Consider the following 14,042-nt stretch of genomic DNA (forward strand, 5'->3'; position numbering starts at 1 on the left):
ACGAACGGGGGAGGGGCAGAGAGAGAGGGAGACACATAATCGGAAACAGGCTCCAGGCTCCGAGCCATCAGTCCAGAGCCTGACGCGGGGCTCGAACTCACGGACCGCGAGATTGTGACCTGGCTGAAGTCGGACGCTTAACCGACTGCGCCACCCAGGCGCCCCACAAACATCTTAATATATGAAGGGAACTGAAATTAATCCTATTTCCTTTGGAATAGGAATCATGACTTTTTCCCCTCATTTTTGAATAGAATTGCCAAGTGTGTAAAAGGTCAGATGAGTTGTCCAAAGTCATATAAGAAGTGTTCTTCACAGAAGGGAGAAAAGAATGCAGGTTTTCTGTTTTCTTGTATATTTACTTTTAATTTTTTAAAAATCTGGGGGCAACAGGGTGGCTCAGTTGGTTAAGCATCAGTCTTTGACTCTGGTCACCATCTCACAGTTCATGGGTTCGAGCCCTGTATTGGGCTCTGTGCTGACAGCTCGGAGCCTGGAGCCTGCTTTGGATTCTGTGTCTCCCTCTCTCTCTGCCCCTCCCCTGCTCGTGCTCTGTCTCTCTTTCCAAAATAAATAAACATTACATTTTTTTAAAATGTCAACAATGATTTTAACCAAAAATTAAAATTCTATGTGTCTCTATAACACATATAAAGTTTTTGTACGATACTCATAAATAAATTCTATTTGAAATTCTCTATGCCAGGAATTTTCACAGCCATTTGGTCCTTACAATATCTTTTAGAATAGGTGAAACAGGTATTACCACATTTCCATTTTATTTATTTTATTATTTTATTTTATCATTCCTATTTTCACAGTTAATGTATATATATATACACACACACACACACACACACCCCATATACATACATATACACACACACACACACACACACACACACACACACACACCACATCATGCTTGCAAGTCAGATGTCTTTGACTAAAATTTGCTACCTGTGGCAGTAGTAGAAGGAAATTAACTTGCTGTTAAAAACAGTGGAGCTGGAACTTACTATCAGTGAGTTTTCAAAAACATTGTTACTCCAAATAGTGAACCAGTCGACTTCAGGCAGACATTATTTCCAAATAATAGTTGGGGATGATTTAAACTCAGGCTGTTTTAATTTAAAAAGAGAGAGAGAGAGAGAGAGAGAATAAAAAAAACACTAAAAAAACCCAAATAGGTAAACAGATAAAAACATAAAATAGTAATACAGTAAACAGTATTATTCAATAAGGAATTTTAAATTAATAATCTTGGTGAAGAAACCAGCGGTTTTAAATGTTGTTTAAAAGCCTGTGAAGAATTCTGATTTATATGGTTTTGAGTGAAATAGCATAGCTATTTGATATAATTTTAGAAGACAGTTGCTTTTCTAGGATGTAATCTCTTCTTACATTTTATAAAAGTAAAAACGCCAATGTTGCTTTTCAACAAGAAATGTGAAATTTCATTCATATGGAGTGCCACTGCAAAATATCTAGCAGTTCCTTTATTGTTTTTTTTAACTTCTACTTTAATTGTTTAGAAGTTAAGAAATTGTGGAGAAGCTAGAACAATATTTATTTAAAAATTAAATCATTACCATTTATACACTAGCTCACATTTTTTAAAACTGTGGTATCAATAAAGATTTTATGTTTTGCATTTTCAGGAAATTTTTATTTTATTCTAAATTAAATATTTTATTCTAAATTACAGGAAAGGGAAATTGGTAGTGTAATCTCACTCAGTTCCCTAGAATCCACTCTTCCTCCAAATGTAAACTGAACGTCTGAATGTGTAAATGTCCTTGTCTGCACTTGTTTTCAAGAAGTAAAAGATGTATTGTGTGTCATTTTTTAAAAATGCCATTGAGTGAGTAAGGCCAGTGTTTTCACTCACAAGCTTGTTTTTTCACAACTTTGGACAGTGGATAAACTATTTTTTTTAAATTTTTAATGTTAATTTATTTTTGAGAGAAACAGAGTGTGCATGGGGAAGGGGCAGACACAGAATCTGAAGCAGGCTCCAGGCTCCAGGCCCTGAGCTGTCAGCACGGAGCCCAATGTGGAGCTCAAACTCGCAAGCCATAGATCTTGACCTGAGCCAAAGTCGGATACTTAACCGACTGAGCCACTCAGGTGCTCCTGGACAGTGGATAAACCATTAATTTAATACTGGACTCTGGAAATCCATTATGCTTCTGCTTTGCCAGTTCTGTCCAGTGCAGCAGAGGTGGCATTTCAATGAGGCTACCACTATCTGTTAGTGACATATCTTTCCTATTCTCTACTTTCCAAACTATGTTATTATGGACTGAATCCCTCCCCCAGTCCCAAATTCATATGTTGAAGCCCTAAACCTACGGTGACTATATTCTGAGATAGGCCTTAAGAAGGTCATTAAGGTTGAATAAGGTCATAAAGGTGAAGCTCTAATCCAATAGCACTGGTGTCCTTATAAGAAGCGATGTCAGAGAACTCTTTCTTCAAGCACAGAGGAAAGGCCATGTGATGATACAGAAAGCAGCTATTTGCAATTCAGTAAGAGAAACCTCATCCACAAGGAGTCCTGAAGGTGTCTTGATTTTGAATTTCTACTCTCTAGAAATAGGAGAGAATATGTTTCTGTTGTGTAAGCCATGCAGTCTATGATATTTTGTTATGGCAACCTGAGCTCACTAATACACATATATATACACTTCTTCCTAATTTTTGTGACTTGCAGACCAAGCTTTTTGGTTTTCCTTTTATGCTAACCTTCTCAGAAGTGCTGCTTCTTGCTGTCTGGTAGCATCTTTAACATTCTCTCTCCCACAGAAAGATAATATCTAAACTAATAAAATTAGAAATGAGTCCAAATTCTAGAAACTATATTGGAAAATAAAGAATAGGACAACTACCCATCAGGAAGCAGATGTACACAGTTTCTATGAAAATCCCAAAGCTATTTTTTTGCAGAAATAAAAATATCTATGGAATTTCATATGGAATTTCAATAGCATCAGGATAGCCAACACAATCTTGAAAAAGAAGAATGAGGGGCGCCTGGGTGGCTCAGTCAGTTGAGCATCCCACTTCGGCTCAGGTCATGATCTTGCAGTTAGTAAGTTCGAGCCCTGCGTCGGGCTCTGTGCTGACAGCTCAGAGTCTGGAGCCTGCTTCAGATTCTGTGTCCCCCTTTTTCTCTGCCCCAGCCCTGCTTGTGCTCTGTCTGTGTCTTTCAAAAATGAATAAACATAAAAAAAATTAAAAAAAAAAAGAAAAAAGGAAAAGAAGAATGAACTTGGAGTTCTCGCAATTCCTGATTTCAAAACTTAACACAAAATGACAGTAATCAAAACAATGAAGTATTGAAAGACAGACAGACATAGAGATCAATGGGAAGAATAGAGAACCCAATAATAAACTCTCATCTAAATAGTCAAGTTATTTTTGACAAAGGTGCTAATAAGACCATTCAATGGGGAGAGTCTTTACAACAAATGACGTTAGGGAACCTGCATCCTCATATGCAACAAAATGAAGAGGTACATTTATCTTACATCATATACAAAAATTAACTCAAGAGGAATCTTGAGTTAAATGAAAGAGCTAAAACTATAAAACTTTTAGAAGAAAAGAGGGGAAAACCTTCATGATATAGGACTTGGAAATGATTACTTTGATATGACACCAAAAGGACAGGTAATGAACGTTAAAATAGATAAAGTGAATTACATGAACATTAAAAACTTTTTGCATTGAAGAACACAATCAACAGAGTGAAAATGCAACCTAGAGAATGAAAGAAAATATTTGCGTATCATGTATCTGATAAAGGCTTAATATCTGGAATAAAGAACTCCTACAATTCAACAACAAAACAAGCCAATTTTAAAAATGGGCAAAGGAGTCAAATAAACATTTCTGTGAAGAAGATACAGAAATGGCCTACAAGCCCATGGAAAGACGCTCAACATTAGGAAAATGCAAATCAGAACCACAATGAGATACCACCATTAGGAAAATGCAAATCAGAACCACAATGAGATACCACCTTACACCCATTCTGATGGCTGCTATTAAAAAAAAAATAAATTAATATGTAATAAGCATTTTGTAGGATGTGGAGAAAAGAGAATCCTGTGCACTATTGTTGGAAATATAAAAAAGGTATAGTTACTATGAATAACAGTATGGAGTTTCCTCAAAACATAAAAATAGACTTACCATATGATCTAGCGATTTCACTTTTGGGTTTAAACCTGTTATAACAGAATTGTGTCTCTCACAATTCCTAACCCCCAGTACCTCAAAAATGTGATTGTATTTGGATATATAGTCTTTAAAGAGGTAATTAAATTGAGTTTGGCCCTAACTTAATATGACTGGTGTTTTCTAAGAAAAGAAAATTAGGATACAGATTTACCCAGAAAGAAGACCATGTGATAACACAGGGAGAGAATGGCCATTTACAAGCCAAGAAGAAGAGCCTGAGAAGAAATCAGCTGATATGGTTTAAAAATTATTATGATCTCCCAATATTCATAGAATATTCAGAGAATTCATATTCATTAGAATCCTAATGCCCATTATGATGGTGTTTGGAGGTGAGACCTTTGGCACACAAATAGATTGAGGGTGGAGTCTTCATGAATGGGATTAGTTCTTTTATAAAAGAGATCCCCCAGAGTTCCCCAGCCCCTGCCACCACGTAAGGACACAGTGAGAAATCTGCATCTTGGCAGCGAGCCCTCACCCAACCATCCCAGCACCATTATCTCAGACTTCCAGCCTCCCAAACTGTGAGAAATACATTTCTGTTGTTTATAAGCCAGTCATGAAAAGAACAATACTGTATGGTTCCACTTATAAGAGGTACCTAGAGTAGTCAAATTCAAAGAAACAGAAAGTAGAATGGTGATCGACAGAGGCTACTATAAGGGGGGAAATCACATGTTATTCATTGGGCATAGAACTATTTTTGCAAGATGGAAAGAGTTCTGGAGTATGGTAGCCCAACAATGTCAATGAACTTAACACTACTGAACTATATATTTAAAAATGGTTAAGACAGTAAATTTTGTTTTATGTGAGTTTTATCACAATATGAAAAATAGGTTAATGCAATGTGATGATCCGATGTAGCTGTTAGTGGCTGCTATTGTTTTGAACAGCAGTATGAGTATTGATTTGGCTGTTGTATTAGATATATAAAAATTAGTTGTTAGATAAAGCACAAGATCCTTAGTAAAATTTGAATTCAGGTAAAAATGGATAATTGTGAGTGTACGTGTGTCCCAAGTATCACATGGCACATACTTATACTAAAAGTAATATTTGTTGTTTATCTGAAGTTAATATAATGGGGTACTCTGTGTTTTTATTTGCTATATCTGGCTACTCCCATACAAATATACATTTTCATGATGTCTTGCCATAAAGAGTGCATACTATTCTATGCAAAAGAAATGTAGTATTTAATATTTGAGTATTTAGAACTGTGGAGGAAGGGGATATCTGAGATAGTGACATCCTGAGTGCCATAGTTGGCCCCTCCATTGGTGGTTCCTTCCATACATAGTAATTCCAACTTCTAGATTTTACTCTAGTTTCTTAGTCATTTTCTTATGGCACTTGAAATATTTCTACATTTAAACCAATTTCATCTTTCTGAAATATGATTTTTTTTGGTAGGGGTAATATCTTAAAAGTATTTCCTGAACAATGACAACAAAAAACGGTGTTTCCTGAGATGTAAAGTAATTGCTTTATACACACACACACACACCTGCACGCACATTTCTGTGACTGAATAAATCTATTAAGTGATGAATCAAACCAGTTAAACTTTGGAAAATTCTCTATTGATTCCTTTTTAAAATTTTTTTTTAAATTCAAGTCTGTTAACATACAGTAGAATCCTGGCTTCAAGCATAGAACCCAGTGAATAATCTCTTCCAAAGAACACCCAGTGCTCATCTCAAGTGCCCTCCTTAATGCCCATGACCCATTTAGTCTATCCCCCCACCCACCTTCCTTCTAGCAACCCCCAGTCTGTTCTCTGTATTTAAAAGTCTCTTATGGTTTGCCTCCTCTCTGTTTTTATCTTATTTTCTTTTTTCTTCCCTTCCCCTATGTCCATCTGTTTTGTTTCTTAAATTCCACATATGAGTGAAATCCTATGATATTTGTCTTTCTCTGCCTGACTTCTTTCGCTTAGCATAATACACTCTAGCTCCATCCACAGTTGTAAATGGTAAGATTTCATTCTCTTTGATTACCTAGTAGTTTTCATTGTGTGTGTGTGTGTCTGTGAGTGCGTGTGTGTGTATGTGTGTGTGTATCTTCTTTATCCATTAATTCTTAATCATTGTAACCCTAACTCAGATTAGTCAATCAAACAAAACAGTCATATACAAATAAGAGACAGCAGAAAGCACATGAAATTTATAAACAGAAAGTCGTGTTTGAATATAGGCTTTGCCATTTTTTGGCTTGGTTTTTGGACAAGCCATATAGCCTGTTTAGTAACACTGATATAATAATAATATCTACTTCTCAGGATTATTGTGAAAATTGAAGCAGTGTAAAAATTATGTCTCAACCTATCTCATGATAGGAAAACAAGTAGAATGGAATTAGGATATGACTAATTTGAGAGGAGTAAATGAAGGTGGGCTTCACTAGAGGCTGAAGTGATGCCACTGGGTGGGAAGAAGTATAGAGAAAGTTCTCAGGAAGTGAAGAAGAAAAATAGACATTAAAATGTAGAAATGCACCAAAGTGATGATGAAGACAAATCATGGGGTTTCTACATATTTCTTGGTCTTTCTCACTTTTGGCAAAACAAGTTAACAGAGAAACAGAATCAGCTGTTAAGAATAAAGGAGTTGAGAAAAAAGTTCTCATTTTACAGATATAGTCAATATACTCTGGAACAAAGGGGAGAAAAGGAAAAAATATATAGAACAACTCATAGAAGCTACACATTTTATTACATTTTTAACACACTGACACTATTCAATACTAAAATGATATAGCTATTGTTATCTCTTTTTTTACAGATGAGGAAATTCAGGTGCACTGAAGTTAAGGAGCCTTTGATCACACAGCTCATTAAGTGGCACAACATAGAACCAAACCTAGACTATCTAAATTCAAAGTGCACGCTTTTATGTGTGACACATATAACCTTCCTGAATGTTATGTTCTTTCTTCCTGTTGTGCCCAAAGAAATAGTAGGTATGCACATTGTACCTGAGCTCAAATTTTCACAAAGCTCATTTGTGCCTAGCCGTAGGAGACACAGAAGTATATTACATAATACACACACACACACACACACACACACACACAAATACACACAAGTATATAAAAATATGTATGTGTATGTAATACACATATATAAGAACACACATATATATGACAAGGATAATAAAATGCTTGTGAAAATGAATGATTTCATAGTTGACAAAGGCTGAAACACTGACATGGTTGAAATACCGACGAGTTCATTTTCTATACTTTTCAAATTCAGAACTCTACTTGTAAAGCAAGGAGACAGAAGTCATGAATCCCATTTTCACACTTACCAATTTTCATTAGTGTATTAGAGAACAAGTAATTTTATTTTATTTTTTTTCATATGGTATGTAACCTTTTGGAATTGGCTTCTTTATTTTTTTTTCAATATATGAAATTTATTGTCAAATTGGTTTCCATACAACACCCAGTGCTCATCCCAAAAGGTGCCCTCCTCAATACCCATCACCCACCCTCCCCTCCCTCCCACCCCCCATCAACCCTCAGTTTGAGAACAAGTAATTTTAAATGAACAAATACTTTAAAAACTTTTTAAGCATTGTGTTTTTGGATGCTATATTATATTGAATACCTTGTCAACATAATAAACTTAATACAACAATTGTGGTAGATGCATTCAAGGAGAAAAGACTAGCATATTTAATATTCAGTGCTGAAACATGAATGTATCCATCTAAAACGGATCTATATCTTATACTATTTACAAAAATCAACACCAGCTGAATTAAAACACTGTTTTCTTGTAAGAGTGCAAGAAAATCTAGATAATTCATGTACAATACTAGACACCTAGAGTATCTAAAACTTTGGAATTTACTAAGTGAAATTTAAACCATTTGTATGCAAAAAATATAGCTAGCAAGATCAACAGACACATGATGTATCTGGAAAAAATGAAAATGCAAATAGCAGACCATGAGTTCATTTCAGTAATACACAAAAAATTCTCACAAATTGGCAGGGAAAAAAGACAAAACACACAGGATAAAAATGAACAAAGATGAATACACAATGTACCAAGAGTAAATCCAAATGACTAACACACTTGGGAAAAACGAAACTGACCATTTATTAGGGAAATAGAAATCAATATAATGATTTAACCTCAGAAAATGTTTAAATGCACTAAAATTTAATGTTGATGTGGACATGAGGTGAGAGGGTAGTCAGATTGTTGGTTGAAATATAATGTAATTTAACCTTCTTCAGCCTTCTGTTCTAGAATTCTCAGTATATTAACCTGTAAAATGAGAATATGATAATATTTACTAAGGAAAAAAAGCCTATTCCTTTCCTAGAGAGCTATTCTGTAGAACCAAATGTACCAATTTATATAAGAGCTTATATAAAAAGATATATTTTTTAATATTTTATTTTATTCTTTTAATGTTTAATTATTTTTGAGAGAGAGAGAGAGAGAGAGCGCGAGCACAAGCAGGGGAGGGGCATATAGAGAGGAAGACACAGAATCGGAAGCAGGCTCCAGGCTCTGAGCTGTCAGCACAGAGCCTGATGCAGGGCTCAAACTCACAAACCACAAGATGATGACCTGAGCTAAAGTCGGCAGCTTAGCCAACTGAGCCACCCGGTGCCCCTTAGCCAACTGAGCCACCCGGTGCCCCTCTAGAGATACCTTTTGTAGAGTTAGTTGTTCAAGGTAATGAAAAAACAAAAATAAAAACAGTAACAAAATACCAACTCTGTACACGTGTGTGTGAGTACATACATTAATACATACCTACATAGCTTGATGTGGTGTATAAAAGATTATTAACATATTGGGGCACCTGGGTGGCTCAGTAGGTTGAGCCTCTGACTTCGGCTCACGTCATGATCTCACCGTTCGTGGTTCGAGCCCCGGGTTGGGCTCTGTGCTGACAGCTCAGAGCCTGGAGCCTGTTTCAGTTTCCGTGTCTCCCTCTCTGTCTCTGCCACTCCCGTGCTCATGCTCTCTCGCTCTCTCTCGCTCTCTCTCTCTCTCTCAAAAAATAAATGTTAAAAAAATTTTTTAAAAGATGATTAACATATGGAGAAAAATATATATGTACACAAAGTTGTTAATATTGAGTTATCTAAGGGCAGGGGGAAGGACTGCTGTAACCAGGAAAAAGAAAGGGAGGAGGGAAAGAAAGGTGTCATGCTAAAGCGATGTGTGTCATTCCACTTACAAGGAAGAAAATAAACAAAAAAAAAAAAGGTAAAATATACTCCTCATTATAGCAGTGGGAATTAAGTTTTTCGTTTTGTTTTATTTTGTTTTTACCTATTTGGATCAAGTAGAAAGATAGTAGATCAGTATTTAGAGAGTTCCTATTTATGATGTGATAATGAACTAAAAATCAAATTAATGAAGCCACATCATAAATTAGGTTAATGAAAAAACTACAACTGTATGTAGAAGCAGTGAGCTAGAAATATTTTTTTTTTCAAAGCTCATTAAAAATAAGTCCAACTATATTGAATAAAATAAATGAAATAATGGTTTTGGAAATTAAGTTAGCCATTTATATCTTCTCATAATGGAGCCTGTACATTATCTGAAATAGAATGAAAGCCAGGAAACTGTTTCTAGCCAATAATTAGCTAATTGATGGTGAATGATCTAGAAATCTGTTCATTTAAATTAGGCTGTGATAAGCCTTAGAGAAAAACTAGAAATTTTAAGTAAAATTGTTTAAACTGTCTTTTTTTTTTTTTTTTTGTAGTTTGCTTCACTTTAGTTTAAACTGCTGGAAGCTGATCCTTTTTATGTCCATGTTTAAGGAAGTGCTGAAGGTCATAACACTCAAAGCCACCCCCATCAGGCATCCTACCGAGATAATCTCTAAAGAGGTCAGAGGTGGGAATGACACAGAAAAGTGGCAGATTTTACCGGTCCAATTCAAGGAATTTCTCACTCTCCTCATAAGGGACCTCTTTTCAATGAAAAGATAAAGAGTTGCTAGGAAAAGGCAATGAGATTCCCTATGCTTTATGTAGATTTATTTTTTCATGAGCAAAAGTAAGGCACTTGTATTCTTTACAGAGTACACAGTATTTTACTGAAGGCAGATTAGTTATCTGAGGTTTACTAGTGCACGACTGAATTGTGCCACACCCCGTCATATGTGGAAGTCTTAACCCCCAGAGTGACCCTACTTGCAGATAGGGCCTGCGACAAGGTGATAAAGGTTAAATAAGACCACAAGGGTGGGGCCCTAATTCAACAGGGTTGGTGTCCTTTTAAGAAGAGAGATATACCACAGCTTGTTCCCTGTAAGGACATGGAGAGAAGTGGCCATGTGGAAGCCAGCAAGAGGGCTCCCACCAAAAGCTGAATGGTGCTGGCACCTTGATCTTGGACTTGTGGCCATCAGAACTATAAGAAAATACATTTCTCTTGTTTAAACTACTCAGTCTTTTGTTATGGTGACTTGAGCAGACTAAGACAACTAACTAGTAAAACAATGGGTCTGTGTGTTTTTGACTTCATCTGTGGTTGCTTTGATTCTTTTGATCTCTGACAAAGGTGATGAATATCCATCTGAGTTAACAGTTTCATTATAATCATTTTTTTTTATTTTTAAATTTTTTTTTAACGTTTATTTATTTTTGAGACAGAGAGAGACAAAGCATGAACGGGGGAGGGTCAGAGAGAGGGAGATACAGAATCTGAAACAGGCTCCAGGCTCTGAGCTGTCAGCACAGAGCCCGACGCGGGGCTTGAACTCACGGACCGCGAGATCATGACCTGAGCCGAAGTCGGCCGCTTAGCCGACTGAGCCACCCAGGCGCCCCATAATCATTTTTTTTAATTTAACAAGAGTGCACTTACTATCAAATACAGCTCCCATGATTTTATACTGCAATTTATTTTCGCATATTCAGTGTGTATTTGGAAAATAAGATTTTGGCATTTTCTGTTTTTTATACTTAAAAATCATATTTATATAATTTTTCTAATGTGGAATTTGACATGATGGTTAAAGCTTACACCTGATATGAAATTCAGCTCCTCCTTTATGCTTTAAGATAGATGTTTAAGAATTAGTGTCTGGGCTTCAGTATTTCAGGCTTAGAAGTATAAAGAGTTTGTTGAATGTCAACTGCAAGGTTTTTATTATACAAATGAAAGTACTGACTAAAGGAAACTTAAATGACTTACCCTCAATTATAAATTTTGTCAGTGGTGAGAAAGGGAAAAATTTGCTAGAATCAGTGGCTGTGAAAGAATGAAAATTGAAACGCAAACCCCATCTTACAAAGTGTAACCTGAGTCACAAAATAGATAAAAGTTACCAGAGAAATCATGTTTATTAAACACCATCTAAACTCCTTCTTCACCAGTTTATTTAGACCCATGTGGTTTAGATAAGACCACACATAAACTGATCAACAGTGATTCCACATGGACTCACAAATCCTAAAGATAAAGACCTCCCACTTTTCCAGCAACCTCTCCATTATCTGACCAATGCCCCCCAAGTTCATCCTATGACTCCAGCACCCAACACTCCAGAAATTCTCTTTCCCTGACTTCACTCTCTTTCTTCTGAGGTACCCTACAAATTCCTGTAGTATGCCGTCTCTTTTGCTGCAGCAAGTAATAACTTTTGACCACAGGTGTTCACCCAGTGGTCTTTCGTTGATGGGGATTAAGGTTAGTTACATCAATAGTAAGAAATCATAGAACTCTTTGGATTCTATTCCAGAAAGACTCCCTCTTCCCTCCTTCATACTCTCCTGTCAAAAATTCACTCCATTTTTCAAATCTGATTTCTGGCTAAAAGAAATCCTTATCTTTCTACTTTGGTCTTTATTATTCATTTATTTATTTCTCACTTTGAAGATTACAATGGGAGAGCATCTTACAAGATGTTAATTTCTGAATTAAGCACCAATGGAAAAAATTGCGTATAATTAAAATACTCTACAAAAGTTATCTTAAATTCTTGACTAAAAATAATATATATTGCTTTGTATAGGCACATTTATTTAATATAGTACATTATATCTTGATGTAATTCTATATCATTATAGTATAATGAAAAAAGTTATATATTACACATATTCACGTCAAAGTTTGATTGGGGAATTTGAATTATCGCTAATTCTTTTTTCTATTTTTGTTTCATAAGCTTCCATAGATGTATTCTTCTTAATTAAAATTTACAAGTGATATAACTATATTGTAATACTGACAACCCAGAGCCTACTGATATTATTTCAATATATGTGTGTTTATTTCATTTGAAATCCTAAAAGTTTTCAGGCAATACATAGTTATTTTATTAAAGGGTCATGCTCAGTGAGAATGTGGAAGATCTACAGAAGCTACAATGCTGGGTAAGTCCAGGCACCGCCAGCAATTGACCAACTGGTTAGCCTTAAAGGACTCCAAATATGCACTTTCAAATTATCTCGAAATCACATAAAAATTAGAAATACTTAAAACAGAGGCACTTGTGTGGTTCAGTCGGTTAAGCAACTGACTCTTCATTTTGGCTCAAGTGATGATCTTATGGTTCCTGAGTTTGAGCCCCACAATGGCGCTCTGTTCTGACAGTGCAGAGCCTGCTTGGGATTCTCTCTCTCTCCCTCTCTCTCTGCCCCTCCCTGCTTGTGCTTTCTCTCTCTCCCAAAATAAATGAATAAAAACTTCAAGAAAACAACAAAAAAAAGAAATGCTCAAAACAAAAGTATACAATAAAAACTAGAAATACTTAAAAACAAAGTATACAATAATTCCATATGTGAGAGCATTAGATTTTTCTCAGATTGTAAATATAACAAAAGAACTTTGGTATACACTTGCTTATCTAATGAAAATATGTAACAGTATGGTAGAATAACATCTGATGCTTGAATGTGGGAAAAAGTATTTGAATTTGTCGATTTCAGATATTTGCAGTATTATCTTGGATAAGTTACTTGGATACTCTATCTTTCAGGTTTATTGTGAAGTTCAATAGTAATGACACAGACGTGGAATATTTTATGGGCTAGTGACGAACCTACATATATTCAGTTAAAATTAGAGGTTCTAGAATCACAACTAAGTGATACATTTTTAAAAAGTGAAAATATTTCATGATAGAAGTGTCTTTTTCATGAAAAAAAAATTTTGTCACGTGTTCACTATTACGTCAGGTTAAATATCGCTTGGCAAAACACAATGAAAAACATATTTCTACTACATGGAAGCTAAATGACCTGAATATAATCACTTAGCTTCTCTGAGCCCTCGTTTTCTCATTTGCAAGTTTGAGACAGAAGAAAAGAGCAGAAAATCACAATCAGATGAGGCTACCGGTCATAGTGACTGAAATGGCAAAACAGTACTGACCCATTCCACTTTTTGTTCAACTGGCTAGTGTATCAATGTTTCTCTATTCTGTTTCTGTGCCTTCCCTCTTCTTCCAATAAATTGTCACCCCACTCTCCATGTCAAGGCTATACCACAAAAGAAAACAAAAAATCTTACTTACTTACTTACTTACTTACTTACTTCCCAGGACTCTAGGCCAATTCTCATCACCCTTTCAATACATTTTAGCCTAGGCATATTCACATTCCTATATGACAGGCTCTGTTGACCTAATAAAGAATTATCATCAGGCTTTGCTTGCCATGTAAATTAAAGGTATAAAAACAGAGGACATAAAGAGATGGCTTAACTTAAAAAAATATAATATTCCCTAGATTTTTAATACATGCCTTCTCACCAAATGTTTCTCTTTATTGTTGAGAAGATTACAAGATGCTAT

The sequence above is a fragment of the Panthera onca genome, chromosome D4, assembly GCF_046562875.1.
Source record: "Panthera onca isolate mPanOnc1 chromosome D4, mPanOnc1 haplotype 2, whole genome shotgun sequence".
NCBI lineage: Eukaryota > Metazoa > Chordata > Mammalia > Carnivora > Felidae > Panthera > Panthera onca.